Source organism: Balaenoptera ricei, chromosome 9 (assembly GCF_028023285.1).
Source record: "Balaenoptera ricei isolate mBalRic1 chromosome 9, mBalRic1.hap2, whole genome shotgun sequence".
NCBI classification, from domain to species: domain Eukaryota; kingdom Metazoa; phylum Chordata; class Mammalia; order Artiodactyla; family Balaenopteridae; genus Balaenoptera; species Balaenoptera ricei.
In genome coordinates this window covers 96,781,042-96,801,110 of record NC_082647.1, presented here as the reverse complement: position 1 = coordinate 96,801,110, position 20,069 = coordinate 96,781,042, and the positions used below count along the sequence as shown (strand labels likewise).

Here is a 20,069-nt window from a genome sequence, read left to right as displayed (position 1 = left end):
AACGCAAGAGCTTATGTCTCATTACTTCTCGTTTGTTTTTTTAATTTAATTTGTATTTTCTATCAGAGTAAATTTGATAACAATCCTGTGTTTGTTCTAGGTATACAGAATCTGGTTCATTTATACATATACATTATCTATTCATCCTCTGATCTTGTTCCCATGTAGGTTATTACAGAGTGTTGAGTAGACCTTCCTTGGTACATGGTGGTCTTTCGTGATTATATATTTTATACATTTTAGTATATGTATGTTAACCCCAGTATTCTAATTTATCAACTTCTCCCACCTTTCCTTTTGGTTAACCGTAAGTTTGTCTTTTATGTCTGTGAGTGTTTTTCTCTGTGGTAATTTGTTCACTGGTATGAATTCTTAGATAACACCTATAAATGTTGTCATAGAATATCTGTCTTTCTCTTTCTGACTTATTTCATGTACTATGATTATCTCTAGGCTCGTCTATGGTGCTGCAAAGGGCACTGTTTCATCCTTTCTTGTGGCTAATATTCCATTGTGTACATGTACCACCTCCTCTTTGTCCATTCATGTGTCGATGGACATTTTGGTTGCTTCCATGTCTTGGTTATTGTATATCTTGCTGCGGTGGACATTTGGGTGATTGTGTCTTCTCGATTCTGGTCTTCTCGGCTGAGAGGCCCAGTAGTGGGTCAGCCAGATCATATGGTAGCTCAATTTTTACCTTTTAACGGCACCTCCATTCTGTTCTCCTTAGTGGCTGTTACCAGTTTACATACCACTGACACTATAGAGGGTACACATTTCTCCACACCTTCAGCATGTATTGTTTGTAGACTTCTTTGCTAATGTCTATTCTGACTGGTGTGTGGTGATGCCTCTCTGTTATTTGGATTTGTGATTTTGAGCAATTTTCCGAGTCCCATTTTTTTTCTGTAAAGACTGAGTAAAATTTACCTCTTGAAATTGTTTTCTTCAATGTTTGTCCTGTTTTGAACTTTTTTGTCGATTCCTGACCGTAGGATATTTTTTGAGCGCAGTTGTCATTTACAGCCCTGCAATCTTTGTGAATATTAAGTGACCATTAAGCACTGGTTTTAAAGCTGCTGTTGCAGGAAACAGCCACAAGGCGGCAGGATTTCTACATTCCCAACTCTGTTTACTAGGGCAACAGAGCCTTCCGGGAAGTCGTGTTCCTAGGTTGTCAATTAGAGTGGAATGTGCCAGGACAAACCCACAAAAGCTTATGTCTCATTGCTTCTCGTTTGTTTTTTTGATTTAATTTGTATTTTCTATCGGAGTAAATTTGATTACAAAGACATGGAGGCAAACAAAATGTCCATAGCCAGATGAATGGATAGAGAAGATGTAATACATGTACACAATGGAGTATGTTTGCAGGAACATAGATAAACCTAGAGATAATCATACTAAATAAAGTAAACCAGAATCAGAAAGACCAATATCTTGTGGTATCACATGTAGGTGGAATCTAAAAATACCATTGAACAAATTGAGAACACATAAACAGACTCAGGGACTTAGAAAACAAACATATGGTTACCAAAGGGGATAGAAGGGGTCCAGGGATAAATTAGGTTGAGATTAACAAATACAAACTATTTCATATAAAATAGATAATCAACGAGGACCTGTGTATACCAGGGAGGTCTATCAACACTCTCTAATAACCCATCTGGGAAAAGAAGCTGAAGAGGCATAGATATATGTATATGTATAAAGGAAAAAGTTTCTCTATACCTACAACATACAAAGCATTTATATCGATGTTACTCCAATGAAAAATAAAAATCTAAAAAAAAGAAGTGGTAATGGAATGCAAGATAAGGGTGTTTGATCTGGCACATTCCTCTCTAATTTAACAGCCCCAAACAGGAATTCCCCTATGGCACTGGTTGCCAGGGTAAGCAGGATTGCACCCAAGGAAATCCCGCTGCCTTGTTGCTGTTTCCTGCAATGCCACCTGAAAAGGATCGCTTCAGGACTTCGGGGCTCTAAATGATACCTGCCCTCAAAAAACATCCATGGGTAAGTGTTGGAAAATAATTGAAAACAGGGCAAACTTTCAAGAAGGCAATTTGAAGAGGTAAACTCTCCACACACTGTTTACAAAAAAACAAAAACAAAAAAACAGCCCATGAAAACATGCTCAACATAGCAATTATCAGAGACATGCAAATCCAAACTACAACGAGGGATCACCTTGCACCGGTCTGAAAGGCCATCATCAAAAATCGACAATGAATAAATGGTGTAGAGGGCATGGAGAAAAGGAAACCCTTTTATGGTGAGGGTGGGATGTAAATGGTAAGAGCCACTATATAGGACATTATGGAAGTGCCTTTAAAAGCTAAAAATAGAGCTACCATATGATCTGGCATTGCTACCCCTAAGAGTATAAGCAGAGAAAACCAGAATTCGAAAAGACATTTGCACCCAAGTGTGCACTGCACCACCAGTTACAATAGCCAAGACATGGGAGCAAACAAAATGGCATTGACACGTGAACAGATAGGAAATAAGTGATACACGTACGCAATGGAATATGACTCCACCATGTAGAAGAATGAAATAATGCCATTTGCAGGAACATAGATAACAGAGAGATATCATACTCAGTGAAGTAACTCAGATTCAAAGACAAATATCATATGATATCACTTAGAGGTGGAATCTAAAAATACACATCAGTGAACTAACTGAGAAAACATAAACAGACTCAGAGATTGAAAAAAAAACATATGGTTACCAGAGGGGACAGAGATAAATTAGGAGGTTACGGTGAAGAAATACAAACAATTACATATAAAACAGATAATCAACAAGGACCTATGTATACCAAGGGAGGTCTATCAACACTCTGCAATAACCTATATACGAAAAGAAGCTGAAGATGCATAGATATACGCGTATGTATAACTGAAAAAGTTTCTGTATACCTACAACACACAGAACTTTCGTATATCAATGTTACTCCAATAAAAAGTAAATATTAATCTAATTTAAAATGTGGTAATGAGACACAATATTTGCGTGTTTATTCTCGCACATTCCACACTAATTTACAAGTCCCAAACAGGATTTCCCCTAAGGCTCCGGTTGCCAGGGTAACCAGAGTAGGGCCCAAGGAAATCCTGCCGCCTTGTGGCCGTTTCCCGCAACAGCAACCTTAAAAAGATTTCTTATGGGCACTCAGTATTCACAAGGACTGCTGGGCTATAAATGATACCTGCCCTCAAAAAATGTAGAGGGGTCAGTGTTTGAAAATAATTGAAAAGTGGGCAGACTTTCAAGAAGACAATTTCAACAGGTAAATTCTACTGACACTGTTTACTAAAAAAAAAAAAAGCCCATGAAAACATATTCAACATAGCAATTATCAGAGATAGGAAAATCAAAACTACAACGAGGCATCACCGTGCACTGGTCTGAAAGGCCATCATCAAAAATCTACAATGAATAAATGGTAGAGAAGGCATGGACAAAAGGAGAACCTTTTATGGTGCTGGTGGGATGTAAATGGTAACAGCCACTATAGAGAACATTATGGAAGTGCCTTTAAGTTAAAAATAGAGCTACCATATTATCCAGCACTACGACCCCTAAGAGTATATGTGGAGAAAACCAGAATTCGAAAAGACCATGCAACCAAGCGTGCACTGAAGCACCAGTTACAATAGCCAAGGCATGAAAGCAACAATAAAGTCCACTGACAGAAAACTGGATAAAGAGGATGGGGTACATATATATACACAAGGGAATATTACTCAGCCATAAAGAAGTATGAAATGATACCACTTCCAGCAACATAAATGGACCCAGAGATGACCATACTAAGTGACGTAAGTCAGAGAGAGAAACACAAAAACCATAGGGTATCATTATAATTGGAACCTCAAAACTGATAACACAGGAACTCAGTTACAAACCAGAAACAGGCTCACAGAATTAGAAAGCCAACTTAGGCTTACCAAAGGAGAAACATCAGGGGGGAAGGAAGGATAATTAGGAGTTTGGGATTAACATATACCCACTAATATAAATAAAATCTATCATCCACAAGGATCTACTGTATAGCACAGGCAACTCTACTCAATACCCTGTAATAACCTATATGGGCCAAGAATCCAAAAAACAATAGATACACATCTATGTATACCTGAATCAAGGTGCTGTACACCTAAAACCAACACAGCATTGTAAAACAACTATGCTCCAATGCAGAATGAACATTAATTTTAAAAATACAACGAAATGCTAACAACATTCCCCCGAGGCCTCGATGACCCGGGCTGCTCTCACATCCCTGGAGCCTGAGCAGGCTTGGGTCCCAAGGCTGGACTGTCCTGAGGCTGAGGGAGCTGGAGAGGATGTGCCAGGAAATGAGTCCCTGCTGGACCTGTCGTGTCTGTCCCCTCTGGCTGAAACCACAGTCTCCAGACCCAAGCCCACCCTCCACAGCTAAACCAAGCCTAGTGCACCCAAACGATGGTGGACCCTTTGGTTTGGAAGAGCACTGAGAAGTCACCTGGTCCCCACATCTCCTGATGCTGGGGTTCCCACCTCCAGCCTCCTTCCTCAGATTCGTCCCACCTACGGATGACAGCGCCCTCAGCGTAGCAGTTTCACAGGGGTTGGGCTTTGGGGGAGGGGGAGAGAGGGTGAAGGGAAAGGGAGACAAACTAATGAGACACAAGCCCTTGGGTGTTTGTTCTAGCACATTCCACTCTCATTTACAACCCAGGAACATGACTTTCATTCACTAAGGCTCTGGTGCCCCAGTAACCAGAGCTGGGCGTGAAGAAATCCTGCTGCCTTGTGGCCGTTTCTCATAACAACATTAAAACTGGTGCTTATTGGCATTTAATACTCACAAGGCCTGCGGGGCTGTAAATGACGCCTGCCCTCAGAAACGGCCTATGGTAGGCAATCGACTACAAATACAAAACAGGGCAGGCCTTCAGGAAAACACTTTCAAGTGGTAAATTATACAGTTTTTTTTTTTAAAGCACATGAAAAGATCCTCAAGATCGCTAATTATTAGAGAAATGCAAATCAAAACTACAAAGAGGTATCGCCTCACACCAGTCAGACTGGCCATCATCAAAATGTCTAGAAGCAGTAAATGCTAGAGAGAGTGTGGAAAAAAGGGCACACCAATGCTGTTGGTTGGAATACACATTGGTAACAGCCACTGTAGAGAACAGGATGGAGGTTCCTTAAAAACCTAAAAACAGTGGTACCATATGATCCTGTACTGCCACTCAAGGGCAGATATCTGGAGAGAACTATAATTAGAAAAGACAAGTGCACCCCAGATATATAGTCACAGATGTGGAAAACAATCTTATGGTTACTTGGGTGAAGAGGGAAAGAGGGATAAATTGGGAAATTGGGATTTACATACACACAGTACTAATTATCAAATAGACAGTAAGGACCGAATGTATGGCACAGGGAACTCTACTCAATATTCTCTAATTACTTATATTGGAAAGAATCTTAAAAAGAGTGGATATATGTATAACTGATTCACTTTGCTGTATAGCAGAAACAAACACAACATTGTAAATCAACTATACTTGTATACATTTTTTTTTAAAAAAGTACTTTTCCTCAAGTTGGAGCCACTTCCGGAGAGGTTGACCACTGTATATCTCTCAAAGTACAGCTGCAAAGGATCTCTGTCAAACACCAGTCTGTAGATGAGGAAACAGACATTGAGGCCCAGAGAGGTTAAGTTGCTTGCCTAACAAGAAACATAGACACCATGTAGCTGACAGGGTCTTGGTGCTCTGGCCGGGTGTCAGGCCTGAGCCTCTGAGGTGGGAGAGCCGAGTTCAGGACATTGGACCACCAGAGACCTCCTGGCCCCTCATAATATCAATCAGCAAGAGCTGATCAATCAGCGAGAGCTCTCCCAGAGATCTCCATCTCAATGCTAAGATCCAGCTCCACTCAACGACCAGCAAGCTACAGTGCTGGACACCCTATGCCAAACAACTAGCAAGACAGGAACACAACCCCACCCATTAGCAGAGAGGCTGCCTAAAATCATAATAAGTTCACAGACACCCAAAAACACACCACCAGACGTGGTCCTGCCCACCAGAAAGGCAAGATCCAGCCTCATCCACCAGAACACAGGCACCAGTCCCCTCCACCAGGAAGCCTACACAACCCACTGAACCAACCTTAGCCACTAGGGGCAGACACCAAAAACAACAGGAACTACAAACCTGCAGCCTGCGAAAAGGAGACCCCAAATGCAGTAAGTTAAGCAAAATGAGAAGATAAATACGCAGCAAATGAAGGAGCAAAGTAAAAACCCACCAGACCAAACAAATGAAGAGGAAATAGGCAGTCTACCTGAAAAAGAATTCAGAGTAATGATAGTAAAGATGATCCCAAATCTTGGAAATAGAATGGAGAAAATACAAGAAACATTTAAGGACCTAGAAGAACTAAAGAGCAAACAATGATGAACAACACAGTAAATGAAATTAAAAATTCTCTAGAAGGAATCAATAGCAGAATAACTGAGGCAGAAGAACGGATAAGTGACCTGGAAGATAAAATAGTGGAAATAATTATCACAGAGCAGGATAAAGAAAAAAGATTTAAAATAATTGAGGACAGTCTCAGAGACCTCTGGGACAATATTAAACACACCAACATTCGAATTATAGGGATCCCAGAAGAAGAAGAGAAAAAGAAAGGGACTGAGAAAATATGTGAAGAGATTATAGTTGAAAACATCCCTAATATGGGAAAGGAAATAGTCATCAAGTCCAGGAAGCACAGAGAGTCCCATACAGGATAAATCCAAGGAGAAACATGCCAAGACACATATTAATCAAACTATCAAAAATTAAATACAAAGAAAAAATATTAAAAGCAGCAAGGGAAAAGCAACAAATAACATACAAGGGAATCCCCATAAGGTTAACAGCTGATCTTTCAGCAGAAACTCTGCAAGCCAGAAGGGAGGGGCAGGACATATTAAAAGTGATGAAAGGGGAAAACCTACAATCAAGATTACTCTACCCAGCAAGGATCTCATTCAGATTTGATGGAGAAATTAAAACCTTTACAGACAAACAAAAGTTAAGAGAATCCAGCACCACCAAACCAGCTTTACAACAAATGCTAAAGGAATTTCTCTAGGCAGGAAACAGAAGAGAAGGAAAAGACCTACAATAACAAACCCAAAACAATGAAGAAAATGGTAATAGGAACATACATATCGATAATTACCTTAAATGTAAATGGATTAAATGCTCCAACCAAAAGACACAGACTGGCTGAATGGATACAAAAACAAGACCCGTATATATGCTGTCTACAAGAGACCCACTTCAGACCTAGGGACACATACAGACTGAAAGTGAGGGGATGGAAAAAGATATTCCATGCAAATGGAAATCAAAAGAAAGCTGGAGTAGCAATTCTCATATCAGACAAAATAGACTTTAAAATAAAGACTATTACAAGAGACAAAGAAGGACACTACATAATGATCAAGGGATCAATCCAAGAAGAAGATATAACAATTGTAAATATTTATGCACCCAACATGTGAGCACCTCAATACATAAGGCAAATACTAACAGCCATAAAAGGGGAAATCAACAGTAACACAATCATAGTAAGGGACTTTAACACCCCATTTTCACCAATGAATGGACAGATCATCCAAAATGAAAATAAATAAGGAAACACAAGGTTTAAATGACACATTAAACAAGATGGACTTAATTGATATTTATAGGACATTCCATCCAAAAACAGCAGAATACGCTTTCTTCTCAAGTCCTCATGGAACATTCTCCAGGATAGATCATATCTTGGGTCACAAATCAAGGCTTGGTATTTTAAGAAAACTGAAATTGTGTCAAGTATCTTTTCTGACCACAACAGTATGAGACTAGATAGGAATTACCGGGAAAAAAACTGTAAAAAATACAAACACATGGAGGCTAAACAATACACTACTAAATAGCCAAGAGATCACTGAAGAAATTAAAGAGGGAATCAAAAAATACCTAGAAACAAATGACAATGAAAACACGATGACCCACCTATGGGACGCAGCAAAAGCAGTTCTAAGAGGGAAGTTTATACCCTGAAAAAAAACATAGTTCAAAAAGAATCATGTACCACAATGTTCATTGCAGCACTATTTACAATAGCCAGGACATGGAAGCAACCTAAGTGTCCATTGACAGATGAATGGATAAGGAAGATGTGGCACATATGTACAATGGAATATTACTCAGCCATAAAAGGAAACAAAATTGAGTTATTTGTAGTGAGGTGGATGGACCTAGAGTCTGTCATACAGAGTGAAGTAAGTCAGAAAGAGAAAATCAAATACTGTATGCTAACACATATATAGGGAATCTACAAAAAAAAAAAAAAAAAGGTTCTGAAGAATCTAGGGGCAGGACAGGAATAAAGACGCAGATGTAGAGAATGGACTTGAGGACACAGGGAGGGGGGAAGGGTAAGCTGGGACAAAGTGAGAGAGTGGCACTGACATATATACACTACCAAATGTAAAACCGATAGCTAGTGGGAAGCAGCTGCATAGCACAGGGAGATCAGCTTGGTGCTTTGTGACCACCTAGAGGGGTGGGATAGGGAGGATGGGAGGGAGACGCAAGAGGGAGGAGATATGGGGTTATATGTATACGTATAGCTGATTCACTTTGTTATACAGCAGAAACTAACACAACATTGTAAAGCAATTATATTCCAATAAAGATGTTTTTAATAAAAAGTACTTTTCCTGAAATAAATAACAATTAAAAAAATATGGCACAAATTAACTTTCCACGAAAAAGAAACAGACTCATAGAGTACAGACTTGTGGTTGCCAAGGGCCTGGGGCTGTGGGGGAGGGATGGATTGGGAGTTTGGGATTAGCAGATACAAACTATTATATACAGAATGGATAAACAATAACATCCTACTGTATAGCACCGGGAACTATATTCAATATCCTGTGATAAACCATAACGGAAAAGAATATGAAAAAGAATGTGTGTGGGTGTGTATATATATATATATATATATATGTAACTGAATCACTTTGCTCTCCAGTGGAAATTAACACAACATTGTATATCAACTATATTTCAATAAAATAAATTTTATAAAATAAAGCTGCCATATATGATCCAGAAATCCCACTCTAGGTATACATCCAAAGGAAATGAAAACAAGATGTTGAAGAGAGAGCTTCACACCCATGTTCACTGCAGCATTATTCACAATAACCAAGATATAGAAACAATCTAAGTGTCCATCAACAGCTAAATAGACAAAGACAGGGTATGTGTGTGTGTGTGCGTGCGTGTGTGTGTGTGATGGAATATTTAGCCATGAGAATGAAAGAAAACCTGCCATTTGCAACAACATGGATAGAGCTTGAAGGCATTATGCTAAATGAAATAATTCAACAGACAAAGACAAATACTACATGATCTCGCTTATATGTAAAATCTAAAAAAGCTAAACTCATAGAAACAGAGAGTAAAATGGTGGTATACTGTAAACCCTGACAGTGTTATTTTTTCTTTTTTGTAATGCAAGTGCCTGACAAACTCTGATTGCCAACACATCCCCTTCAAAGATGGCTCTCTCTAATAAATACATTACTAGGCATATGACTAGATAAAGAGCCAGGCCACCTCAGTTGTTGTTTTCTCTTCCCGTGCTAGTGCTAAATTCCCATTCTTATGTTATAAATTCACCAATAAAGACTGAGCCAGAGAAACCCTTGGTCCCCACCCTCAACCCCAATAAAAGCAGAACCCCAGTCCCGTGAGGGTGCTCTCTCTCACTACCGTGACCTCACTGTATGGCCCCAGGTTTGCTGTGCAAGTTCCAGGTCCTGTAAGTAATAAACCTTTTTTTTTTTTAACGTCTTTATTGGAGTATAATTGCTTTACAATGGTGTGTTAGTTGTTGCTGTATAACAAAGTGAATCTGCTATACACATACATATATCCCCATATCTCCTCCCTCTTGCGTCTCCCTCCCACCCTCCCTATCCCACCCCTAAACCTTTTTTGTTGTTGTTGTTGTTTCCTTATGGTTACTGCTGAAGGGCATCTTGAAATCACAAGAACCACAGTGGACCAGGCCAGCTACAACGTTGGTTACTGATAGGCTGAGACCAGCACAAAACAGCTGGTAACCAGGAGTCAAGGAGATGTTTAAGGGTACAAACTTGCAACCAGTAGATAAATAATTTCTGGAGATCTAATGCACTGCACAATGATTATAGTCAACAATATTTTATTATAAACCTCAAGGTTCCTAAGAGACTAGATGTTAATTGTTCTCACCACAATAAAGAAATGAAAAGTATATCAGGCGATTGAGATGCTACCTGAAGCTACTTAATAATCATATTGCAATATATAAATGTATCAAATCAACATGCTGTACGCCTTAAATTTATAGAATGTTGTATGTCAATTATATCTCAATTTAAAAAACAAAGGGAACAAGAAAAAAACAAAAGAAACAAGAAATGAGACTCTGTCTCATTCATTCACATTCCATTGTCCAAAACAAGTCACATGGCCAACTCAACATGAGTGGGTTAAGAAAATATACTCTTCCCATGAAGGTGTGTGGGGAGAGGGTAGGAAGGAAGGGAGAATAAATATTTGCTAAATAAAAATATCATCTCTCCCGAGCCACGTGGAAAGCTGGGATTAAAGGATGATCTCATATGGAAAGCACTCAGGTAAGGATACAGGCAGAGGTAGAAGTGATGATGGTGCTATGGGCTTGTTGTACAAATGGCCTCGTCAGCTGAAGAGCACAGACAGCGCTTTCCTGGGCACAATACAAGAGAGGCCTGTCGGGGAAAGAGTATAAACTGGTGCAACATTTTTGTTTAACAATATTCATTGAAATATAAAATGCACACACTTTTTTTTTTTAATCTACAATTTCTCTCCTAGAATAGTATTTGTCTGAATATACTAACCAAATTACATCAAGGAGGGCAGCGTTTACACTACGACACAGAAAATGGGAAATAACCTAAATATCAGAAGAACGTGGTTAAATAAACCATTCTCGATCCATAAAATTGGACATTCTGCAACTGTTAATAAACAAAACACAAACACTTGATTAGGAATAGTCAAATTTTTCTATGGCAGGACAATCAAACTAAGACAGAAAGAAAAAATAAATGATACATGCCCTTTGTGGTGGGCCTTTCCCAAGGTGCAGTGTGCATCTATATTATATATTAACCAGACCTCCTCAAAGCAGAAGGATGAAATCAACCTTTGAGAAAAATCTGTCCCTTTCTTCAGATGCCAGCATTATAATTCTAAGATTAATATTTCTTTTTCATCTTATACAAGGGGTCACATTGACCAAAGGCTTGTTCTGTACATACATAACTGACTTAAAAAAATAACTTTGATGAACTATGTGCACAATGCTAACCTGTCAATATGACTAAATTCTTCGTCTCAAAAATGTATGAAACTGCATCTCTAACTCCTCATCAATGGACCAGTTCTCAGAGCTTCTGAGAATCTATTGCCTGGGTTATAATCCTCCGTTTGACTCGAATAAAATTCTCTTTTCTTTCTTCTCAGCTTGACTGTTATTTGATTTTTCATCTACATTTTCCTGGCATAATCGGCAGGATATTAGAGACACCCACCAGGGGACATCGGAGTCTACCCGGAACCCGTGCTCCACACCAGCACGGGCCCTTTGAGCCCCACCAGCTCCTTAGTACTCCTCAGGTGCTTTGGTGAGTTCTCCTGATATCCAGACATCATTGCTTTAAAATGACATCCTGAATTTTATTCAAGCTGGGGTTTTTTTGGGGGGAGGGCGGGGGCAGGTTGGTTTGTTTTGTTTTTGTTTTTTTGCTTAAGACAGAATCTTAAAAGGCACCAGTGCATTTTCCTAGGAAGAGACCTGACCTAGGGGGTATCTAGGCAGGAAGCCTAGGGAAACAGGTGGTTAATCTCTGTTAATTTTGGCTCAAACTGAAAACAAGCCAATATATGGTCTGAACGAACTGTGTGCTAATGAAATGAGAGACTGAGCCTACTCAACTCCAAAGAAAAAGGGACATCTGCTCCTTCCGGCCACAAGGCATTCTCAGGTGATTGAGAACCTAGCAGAAGTGCCTGAGGAAATGGTTCCACAGAGAATCCCTCTACTGCCGTTAAGTAAGTTAAGTAAGTTCCGCTTGCCAGCGGGGCATAACAATGGCTGATCACTGGAGCCCCAAGCACCCACGGCAGTTTCAAACTGTGGGCAGGAGAAACAGAGACACTAAGAGAGTCAAATCGACCCAAGGGTAACTCCTTGGGGAGCTAGACTCAGAAGCAACACCTATCCGATCCATCACATTGCCCTTAGAAAAGTGTTCAGGTCATATCTCTTATCTGAATCAGGCTACCAAATTAATAATGCGAAATTGTGCTTCAAAGGCCAAACAGCTCCGGAACAGACAGCCACCTATGGGAACACCAGCTGGGTTTATGTATAATACCCATGGGACTGACAGTTGCAAGTATTTAACCAAATAGGAAAATTTGACCAAAGATAACTTGTCCTGGAGATAGCCAAAATGGGGCACTTTTGATTTACCTAAATTGATTTATTTGCGTGCTCAATTAGAAAAAGCCAGCTATAAAATCAAACAACCAGAATGGGAGGCATATTTTAATTGGTACCTGGCAGCCTCAAGACGAGGAAATAATGGCTTCACTGCAAGAAACAAACCAAAAATGATTAGAAACAGTGGCTAAGTTAGAAAAAAGCCTCGGAAGCCATTGCTTTCTAAAACCTTACGGAAAGGAGAGAAGGAAAAAGCTGCCAAAATTATGAATGTGCAGCTATAGCAGTTTGGCAGCCCTCCAAAACTAACCGGCCCAAATTCCAGCCAGTCGCGAAATGACCGCACCTGCTTTTATTGCAAAAAATCTGGACTTTAAAAAAAATTTTTTATTTATTTACTTATTTATTTTTGGCTGCGTTGGGTCTTTGTTGCTTTGCGCGGGCTTTCTCTAGTTGCGGGGAGCAGAGGCTACTGTTCGTTGCAGTGCACAGGCTTCTCATCGCGGTGGCTTCTTTCATTGCAGAGCACGGGCTCTAGGCGCGTGGGCTTCAGTACTTGTGGCTCGCGGGCTCCAGAGCGCAGGCTCAATAGTTGTGACGCATGGGCTTAGTTGCTCCGCAGCATGTGGGATCCTCCCGGACCAGGGCTCGAACCCATGTCCCCTGCATTGGCAGGCAGATTCTCAACCACTGCGCCACCAGGGAAGCCCAAAAAATCTAGACTTTTTTTTTTTGTAATAAATTTATTTATTTATTTATTTATGGCTGCATTGGGTCTTCATTACTGCGCTCGGGCTTTTCTCTCTCTAGTTGTGGCGAGTGGGGGCTACTCTTCCTTGCGGTGCGCGGGCTTCTCATTGCGGTGGCCTCTCTTGTTGCGGAGCTTGGGCTCTAGGCACATGGGCTCAGTAGTTGTGGCTCGCAGGCTCAGTAGTTGTGGCTCGCGGGCTCTAGAGCGCAGGCTCAGTAGTTGTGGCGCACGCGCTTAGTTGCTCCGCAGCATGTGGGATCTTCCTGGACCAGGGCTCGAACCCGTGTCCCCTGCATTGGCAGGCAGATTCTCAACCACTGCGCCACCAAGGAAGCCCAAAAAATCTGGACATCTTAAAAGAGATTGCCACAAATTCAAGCGAGACTTAGAACAAGGTAAAATTACAAAGGGATGGGTTGCTCCAAGGATTACAAGAGGGCATTTCCCCTCCTCCTCACAAATACCTTAGGGGAAATTGAAATAATCGGAGAGGAAACTACTAAGACCCTGTAGACAAGGGGGCTACATTGTCTGTTCTTAACCTTACCCTTATTCACTGCCCTGTGCCTCAGAATAAACAATCAATTCAAATGGCAGGCGTTTCAAATTTACTTATGCAGTTTTTTTTCTACAGATGATTTAAAGAACATTTATTTTTATTGAAGTATAGTTAATTTACAATGTTAAAAGTATACAGCAAAGTGATTTGGTTATACATATACATATATACATATATATATTCTTTTTCAGATTCTTTTCCATTATAGGTTATTACAAGATATTGAATATAGTTCCCTGTGCTATACAGTAGGTCCTTGTTGTTTATCTATTATATATATAGTAGTGTATATCTGTTAATCCCAAATTCCTAATTTATCCCTCTTCCCTCCTTTCCCCTTTGGTAACCATAAGTTTGTTTTCTATGTCTGTGACTCTATTTCTGTTCTGTAAATAAGTCCATTTGTATCATTTTTTTAGATTCCACATATAAGTGATATCATATGATACTTGTCTTTCACCAAATGTCGTAAATGGATGAATGGATAAAGAACATGTGGTACATATATACAATGGGATATTACTCAGCCATAGAAAAGAATGAAATAATGTCATTTGCAGCAACATTGATGGACCTAGAGATTATCATACTAAGTGAAGTAAGTGAGATAGAAAGGCAAATATACTATGCAGAGTTTTTTAATCAGAGCCAATAACTTTTCAGCTAGGAACTATTGCAAGAAGACATGTATTCCTTTTTCGTAAAATGTGCTCTAACTCATCTGATAGGACGAGACCTTTTAGAGGCATATAACGCCCATACTGCCTTTTTACCTAAAGGTGAAATGACTTTAGATTTAGAAGATATAGCTGTAGATTGGAACATAAATAGTGAAAAAAATGGTTATGAAAACAAAAATTCAAACAAATCAAGAGTAAATTAATGATTTACTATTACAAGTGCCTGAGAAATTGTGATCATCTTCTTCCTCAGATACTGGGAAACTTAAAATGGCTACTCCTATTAAAGTAACTACTGATAATTCCCAGCCTCTACCCAATATCCGACAATACCCACTCAGACCAGAGACATTCAATGGAGTAAGACCTAATATTCAGGAATTCCTTAAGAAAGGATTTATAATTCCTTGTACCAGTTCTTGTAATATTCCCATTTTACTGGTAAGAAAGACAAATGGAAAAGACTGCAGGTTTGTTCAGGACCTTGGAGCTATAAACATTATTGTGATTCTTTGCCACCCTGTGGTTCCTACTAATCCTCACACTCTGCTCTCAGCCATTCCAGCAGACACCTGTTACTTCTCAGTAATAGACCTATGTAGTGCATTCTTTAGTATTCCAGTAGAAAAAGAAAGCCAGTACCTCTTCACATGGGTTGATCGTCAGTACACCTGGGTGGGTATGCCACAAGGCTATACAGAAAGCCCTACTTATTTTTCTCAAATACTTAAAGCTGATTTGGCTGATGTATACTTTCCTAATGGCTTTGCTTTAATTCAATACATAGATGGTTTACTTTTGTGTCCTAGAACTGAACAGGACTGCCAAAGAGACACTATCCATCTACTGCAACAATTAGCTTCTAAAGGGCATAAGGTGTCCAAAACCAAACTACAATTCTGCTTACCAATTGTGAGATAATCTGGTCATTTAATATCTAAGGAAGGATTATTGATTGATTCTGAAAAAATTAAGGGAATCCTAGCTTTCTCACTCCCCAAAACAAAAAAACAACTAAGAGGATTTGTAGGTCTAACCAGATTGTAGGTCTAACTCAATTGTGGGAATTGAGTACCTAGTTTTTCCTGCACTGCCCAACCTCTCTATGCATTACTTTAGTCTGACCAGCCAGACCCAACTGAATAGACGACAGAAGGAGAAAGGTTATAAATGCTTTAGAATCTGCATTATCCTAGGCTTTAGCATTAGGCCATCCTAACTATAAACTACCAATTTTCCCCTTTGTGCATGAAGATAGAGGAAACAGCCTGGGTATATTAACTCAGAGGCATGGTGACCAGCATTGACCCACTGGATATTACAGTCAGCAGCTAGATTCGGTGGCAAGAGGGTTCCCACCTTGTATGAGGTTTGTTTCAGTGACACTCTCTTACGCAAAGCTACTGAAGAACTTGTAATGAAGTCCCCTCTGACTATTTATGTTCCTCACTCAGTTGAATCTCTCAAATTCTCATCATACTCAACACTCTTCTATGAGTCACTTGGCCTCTTATGAAGTACTGTTACTCTTTTCACCCAATATTACTTTGGCTGGATGTAAGAGTCTTAACCCCAAAACTTTGTTTCCAGCACCTCAAGATGACAACAACCATGACTGCCCTATGCTGACTATCTTCTCACTCCTAGGACTGATTTACAAGAAGTTCCCATTGATAATCCTGATTTAATTTGGTTTACAGATGGATCCTTTTTAAAGGATGACCAGGGACATTATCTGTTCTATATGCAATAACATCTATAGTAGAAGTACTTGAAAATTCTTATTTACCAGACATCAAATCAGCCCAACAAGCTGAATTGATTGCATGGATTAGGGCTTGTCAATTAACCAAAGATCAAAGAGCCAATATTTATACTGATAGCCACTATGCCTTCACAGTGGCTCATGTTTTTGGAATGCTATGGAAACAGAGAGGATTTCCTATCTCTTCTGGCCAGCCAATAACGAATGGACAGCTAATCTCAAAACTATTAGACTCCATTCAATTGTCCAAACAGCTGTACATCATTAAAATACCCGGACATTCCAAATCTGATTAAACAGAAGCCAAAGGGAATCGAAGGGTTGATGCTGAAGCTAAACGAGCTGCCTTAAGTCTTCTTCCCTCCCAATACTGAGACTATCCTCTGCTCAACCATAACTCTGATGAAACTGTCCAGAAATTTCCTTTGTAGGCACAAGAATCAGCTTCAGAAAATGAAAAGCAGGCCTGGAAGGAAAAGGGGGGATTTTTTTGATCCCATCTCACAAATATGGTTCAGACCAAATACGAGGCTTATGGTACCTTAAGTGCTCAATTACCGTAACTGCAACAGGTACATTCCCGGAGCCCCTGGAAAAAATGGTACTATGGGGAAAACAATGTATCTGGAAACCCTCTCCCACTATAGCTCATAAGATTTATGACCATGTTTTATCTACCCCAAACATAAGCCTGGTAAACCCCTTCATGGCTCTCAAGGCCACTTTCCCCTCCTAAAGGGACCCTTTGAAGTTTGGCAACTGGACTTTATCCAGGTGCCTTCCTCTCAAGGCTACAAATACATCCTGGTAATGGTATGCCTGTTTTCACACTGGGTGGAAGCATTTCCTTGCAGAAGAGCAATGACCTTAACAGTAGGCAAATTACTACTGGAAAGAATAATTCCAGTTTGAGGAATTCCTTTGAGTTGCATAGTGACCAGGGTACCTATTTTACTGGACAGGTCATTAAATCCACTTGAAAGATTTGGCCAGTAATGCAGCATTTTCACTGTGCCTATTCCCCTCAGCCCTCAGGATTAATAGAAAGGACTAATAGCACAATTAAAACACAACTGGGGGACTTCCCTGGTGGCGCAGTGGTTAAGAATCCGCCTGCCAATGTAGGGGACACGGGTTCGAGCCCTGGTCTGGGAAGACCCCACATGCCATGGGGCTAAGCCCATGCGCCACAACTACTGAGCCTGCACTCTAGAGCCCATGAGCCACAACTACTGAGCCCGTGTGCTGCAACTACTGAAGCCCAGGCACCTAGAGCCCATGCTCCGCAACAAGAGAAGCCACTGCAATGAGAAGCCCACGCACTGCAACGAAGAGTAGTCCCCGCTCACCGCAACTAGAGAAAGCCCATGCACAACAGCGAAGACCCAACAGAGCCAAACATAAATAATAAATTAATTAATTAATTTTAAAAAAATACACAACTGGCTAAATTTTCAGAGGCTTTTAATCTTCCATGGCCAAAATCTCTGCCCTTGGTACTCCTCAACCTTAGGTCTACCTCCTTCAGTAAACATTAATTGCCTCCTTTTGAAATAATTACTGGGTGACTTATGCATCTAGATGAAGGAATGTATGAACCAACGATTCTTAAAGGTGATATTCTACATTACTGTCAGGGACTCATCAAAGCGCTTAAAGACAATGAAAAATTAGTAACTGATTCCTTCCACAATGAGCTCCCAGGAGAAAAAGACCTTAAGGACCATGAGTTACAACCTGGAGATTTTGTCCATTGGAAAAGACAAAATAAAGGACTGTTTACAAGCACGTTGGAAAGGACTATATCAGGTATTATTAACAAATCCCTGTGTTGCAAAACTTAAAGGAGTAAGCTCTTAGATTCACATTTCTCACCTCAAAAAGGCCTCCCTCATGAATGGACTGCAACTCCTATTTCTGAGTTTCTAACCCGGCTTCCACCAACTAAGAAAGGCCCCACCAAGCCTTGTCACCAAGAAGATGACAGCAGTGGTAGACAGCTAACCCAAGAGTTGAGGTCAGGCCTGTAAGATTTATCTTACTAGTTCAAACTATCTATCAAAATGTCTATCAAAATTGAAAGTTATTGTTCTATTTCTAGCCATGATTTTGTGCCAATGTTTAGGATGGAAAGAAAACTCTTTGGCAAAACTATCACAAAGTACAGCTGCTGGGGGCAATTTAACTGATTGTTGGATCTGTCACCAAATTCCTTGGTCAATACAAGGCCAATTTAAACCCCCTGTAATTCCTGTCACTGACTTTTCAGATGTTCCTAATGTTACCACTTACTCAGATCAACCTCCTTCTGGCCTAACCTTTCAGGTTCAAATTTCCAACACATTAGTATATCCTTCCCTGTCTGACACTACCCTCGATTCTTAGAGACCAGATACAACTTACCCTAGAACCCCCTCGCTCTGTCCCTTACTTGATTAACAGATGTATTAAATTAAAAAAATACAAGTCACTTATGCCAGCAACCCCTCAAATATCATACAGACAGCTTTTGGAAAGCCTGCAAAAGAAATACCCATGGTTTAATACTATGTTAACAAAATTTCCCATTAAGGAAGCTATCAATGAAAGCACTCTGGGAGGAATCACTTGTGCTACCTGAGGTTTTGTCTTCGTATGTGGTGTTGGAACTAACTCATTTTACCAATGATGGGCACATAAATGTCTAAATAGCTGGCAAGTAGAAGGTTTATGCTATTGGGACATTATGTTACCCCACTGTCTATATACCAAGAGACAGATGGACCTCCTTTTTCTCCCCATTAAAGGGTCAAGAGATCCATGCTAGCAAGATACCAAAATACCTGGTGGCAAAGTCTTTGGGGAATCTTGGTTCCTAGCACAGGAGTATATGTAAACAGGGATATGCTTAGAAATCTATCAGCCACCATTGGTCAAATGGCTGAAGAAACCACAAAAAAGCACTGCAGCACAGCAGAAATCCCTAAATTCCTTAGCCCAAGTAGTATTAGATAACAGAATTGCCTTAGATTTTCTACTGGCCACACGACTTTGTGCTACTGCTCACACTACTTGTTGCACTTCTGTCAACACCTCTGGAGAGGTTTAGACATGCCTGGAAAAAATTTTCCAAAAAGCAAAATGGTTACAAGATGTAAAAAAGACTGCCCTTTTATTTTATTATTTATTTTTAAGGAATTCCTTTATTTTTATTTTTTATTTACTTATTTATTTATTTTTGGCTGTGCTGGGTCTTCATCTCTGTGCGAGGGCTTTCTCTAGTTGCGGCAAGTGGGGGCCCCTCTTCATCGCGGTGCACGGGCCCCTCTCACTATCACGGCCTCTCTTGTTGCGGAGCACAAGCTCCAGACGCGCAGGTTCAGTAGTTGTGGCGCACGGGCCTAGTTGCTCCGCGGCACGTGGGATCTTCCCAGACCAGGGCTCGAACCCGTGTCCCCTGCATTGGAAGGCAGATTCTCAACCACTGCGCCACCAGGGAAGCCCAAGACTGCCCTTTTAAATGACCTGTTTAGTTGGCTCCCCTCAGGACTAGGCAACTTTTTCCTCTCTGCTTTACAGACAATCGTTATTTTCATAATATGTGTATAATATGTGTTGTCATCCATTTCCTGGCTATCAAATTACTCATGACATTTATCACTGCTTGCTTTAAAAGCACACGTGTCAAAAGCACACATACAATGACTGTACAACAAACTG

At 40.2% G+C, this 20,069-nt stretch overlaps 1 long non-coding RNA gene across 2 annotated transcripts in view; it reads right to left on the bottom strand.

The window, feature by feature from the left end:
• The window catches only part of LOC132372096 (uncharacterized), a 113,919-nt gene that overhangs the window by 28,851 nt on the left and 64,999 nt on the right, over window positions 1-20,069 (bottom strand). The window contains exons 3-4 of one of the 2 annotated variants that reach the window (XR_009505094.1): window positions 10,770-10,873; window positions 10,085-10,194 (exon numbers count right to left, since the gene is read on the bottom strand). The exons of the other annotated variant lie outside the window; for it this stretch is intronic. This is a non-coding gene — a long non-coding RNA (uncharacterized LOC132372096). Of the gene's footprint in view, window positions 1-10,084; window positions 10,195-10,769; window positions 10,874-20,069 lie in introns of those variants that run through there. 2 annotated transcript variants of the gene reach the window in all.